Here is a 3,214-nt window from a genome sequence, read left to right as displayed (position 1 = left end):
GTCTTGGAATTGTTGTAGTATAGTTGAAAACTCACCAAATTGACCCAAACGATTTTAATATGATGTTCTCATGTAGATAACAACCAACTTCTTATTCACATCATTAACTTTTGCAACAATATAGAATTCACCAGTCGAAACGATTCTCACCTCCTTCAATTTCTTCCAAGCTAAAACACTACCACCAACTATGTTCGACGAATTCATAAACTCAAATCAACGAACCTACACAACCTGAGTTTACTTTCTACTAGACGAGGTTAATTCTTAGTTTCACAAACAAAAACAATCTCGGAAGAGTAGAATTGATATATCCCTTTCATGTTTTGGATTGTTAGGGTCTCCCCAAACCTCGACAATTCCAACTTAGTATCCTCGTGAGGCTTTTGGTGCAACTTCACGACTGGCGCCCACCAATTGTAGACTCATTCTTTTAGGACAATCGATTGGTGTTGCTGAAAAATTTGCTATTCAGTTATTTATATTCATGAGGCTGAAAATTTCTTCTAATACCACCGGGAACCATCACCTGTGATTGCATTCCAAGATTCTTCTGATACTCTTTGTAGTTCATCACATTTCGCCTTTTCATGTATAATGTCCTTGGTGGCTGCATCCTTTTTATTCTCTTGCATTCATAGGCCTGAGAAACTCTCAACGAATCGTGAAGGGGCTGGCTTCTTCCTCGGCTGATGAATGGATGCACCAAATAATCTAGTGTAGGCCTATTTGGTGTCATTCTTGTTGTCTATTCTCTTTGCAATCTTATCTATTTTCATCCATTCCGTAATATAATCCTTTGATGTTTTTTTTAATCATCCAAGAACTTTTGGTAATATTTTTAGTCATGGACTAAGAAATAGGTACAATAGGTGCAAAAAACTCCAAATTTTTCATATCTCAAGCCTACTTTCACTTTGACCTGATTAAGGCAAGAAATTTTGAGAGAATCCTTCGATCTTTTTCCTCCGTCAATTTTCACTTTGACCTTGATGATCTTTAACTCCTTTCCTCTTACTTCAAAGAAGTCAATATCACTTATATCCCTTAATTTGTTCCCAATTTACATCTAGCATATGGGATTTTGAATTGTTTAGGTAAATTCCATAATTGAACCCAAACTTAAAGAGTTCTGATCCACATCTCTTCGGATCCTTGACCTTCATCCATCTACACATATGGAGAATAAAAATTTTTGAATAGCCATGGCGATCTTCGTTCTACTCTCAATGCATCAGTTTTCTTCCTAAAGAAAAACTGAAATCGGTTACTCCTCTCTTCCACTATGTAAAACTCTTTTGGACGTCTTCCAAATTGCATGCATTTTACTCTCCATCTTGCTAATAGAAAAGACGTGATCAAAAAAAATTCTCGCAATCAGACTTTTTATGCATGCATGGATTTTTAAGAGATGTCGTCCTCTTCAAGCAACACCATTTTCTCCTCATTCTCCTCACTCCTAGTTTTTCTATGATTGCGATCACTTCTTTTATTATTTAACCAGGGGATTATAATAACTGGATTACTTCTATCATTTATTGTTGTTATTGTTGTCAGTTTATAGGCTCTCAGACCCAAAGATTTTGGTAGTTGAAATTGTATAAAAATGAGCTCATTGTCCAGGCCAAATGAAAATGGGTTCATTATATTGGACTAAACTCCAATATTGATTCTTACATCAAGACAAGAAACCGAGTATGATCGGGTCGGGTCTGTCCGGCCACCCATAAAAAAAAAAGAAACACCTGTGTTTTCGAATTTCGATTCATCATTTGCATCGGTGTTGAGTCTTTCTCTGGTTCTTCCTGATTCAACCTTTTTCCATCTTCTCTGGTTCCCTCCTAATTCCAATTTTCTCGTTCAAATTCCCTTCACTCGCAGCTCAACAACACTTCCCTGTCACTCAATTTCAACCCTTCACAGGAAACAATCTCTTCATTTGTTCCCTCGCCGGAACCCTAGCTTCTGCCAATGGCATCCAAGAAGAAGCAATCTGAAGGTATAGCCTTATTGTCCATGTACAACGACGACGGAGACGACGATATGGAGGACGCCGAAGAAGATGAAGAAGATAACCAAGAGATAGATATGCGCCACGAGCAGAATGAGGACGCCGCCACCGGAGGATTCGCTGCGGAGGTAAATTTGACTGCCACCGACGCGGATAGAATGGCAGGTTTGGAAGTAACGATGGAGTTGCGGACGAGGTGTCCACACCGGCGGAGGAGCGCAGGTTTGGAACTTCAACGCCGCAGCGTGTTAACACAAACATGGTAATTTCGCCGCCGCAAGATCAACGAGGGGTGGCGGTGCTGCCGTTGGATCGACGAGGAGCGAGAGAGGAAAGCTTACTATAGTGGACTATGGTCATGACGAAGTTGCAATGTCTCCTGAGCCTGAGGTACACTCCTTTTGTAGAATCTTATGTTTTCTCTTCGGTTTTCTTTGGAAGTGAGAATGATGGGTGTGTTTGTTGCCAATGATTGCAGGAAGGACAGATAGGAGGTAGTGTTCGAGTCATGTATGGGGACCAGCTTAATTTGACCAATGGTAAGTGCAATATGATATTACAATGATGATTGAAATCCGATGAAACTTGTATGATACTTATGATAAATCGTGATTGAAATGCATCTTTATGCATTTAACTCATGCTTAGAATGCGGTGTAATTTGGGATGGGAAGAGTAGCAATCCTGTATTCGAGTCTTGAGAAGATGATATTGCTTGATTTAATTTTTATTAAAATACAGTACAATTGCTAGTTTGCTACATGTTCATTTCTCCTGCCTCTAACTTACTACCCTCTGGAACATGTAATTGCAGGTGATTTGCTAGATAGAACACCATCTGGAGCAGTCCACGTTATGACACCTAGCAATCAAGCAAACACTCCTCAATTATCTGAGCAGTTGAAATCTGATACAATGAATGATGATGCCATGATTGGACCTGATGATGCAGAACCTGTAGAAGCAGGTCAAGATGAGCAAAAAGCTGAAGACCCATTGAATAAATTTCTCCCTCCTCCACCAAAAGCAAAATGCTCAGAGGAACTGCAAGTAAGTTTTGTTACAGCATTTGAATATTATCAACAGTTGAATACCATTTTAATAGATTGTAAAGTAGCATTCAATAAGTTAAGTAAACCACTTAGCTTGTCTTCTGCGCTGGTTTGATGTTGGATTTAATTGTAAGTTCCCTCAATTTTTTGC

At 39.2% G+C, this 3,214-nt stretch overlaps 1 non-coding gene across 1 annotated transcript in view; it reads left to right on the top strand.

The window, feature by feature from the left end:
• The first annotated feature begins 1,783 nt into the window (after positions 1 to 1,783).
• The window catches only part of LOC107472093 (uncharacterized), a 2,997-nt gene continuing 1,566 nt past the window's right edge, over positions 1,784 to 3,214 (top strand). The window contains exons 1-4 of the transcript XR_008006174.1: positions 1,784 to 2,306; positions 2,339 to 2,401; positions 2,490 to 2,550; positions 2,826 to 3,172. This is a non-coding gene — a transcript (uncharacterized LOC107472093). The remainder of the gene's footprint in view (positions 2,307 to 2,338; positions 2,402 to 2,489; positions 2,551 to 2,825; positions 3,173 to 3,214) is intronic.

This window comes from Arachis duranensis, chromosome 2, assembly GCF_000817695.3.
Source record: "Arachis duranensis cultivar V14167 chromosome 2, aradu.V14167.gnm2.J7QH, whole genome shotgun sequence".
Lineage (NCBI taxonomy): Eukaryota > Viridiplantae > Streptophyta > Magnoliopsida > Fabales > Fabaceae > Arachis > Arachis duranensis.
The sequence above is the reverse complement of the archived record's forward strand: the minus strand, read 5'-3'. Positions and strand labels throughout refer to the sequence as shown.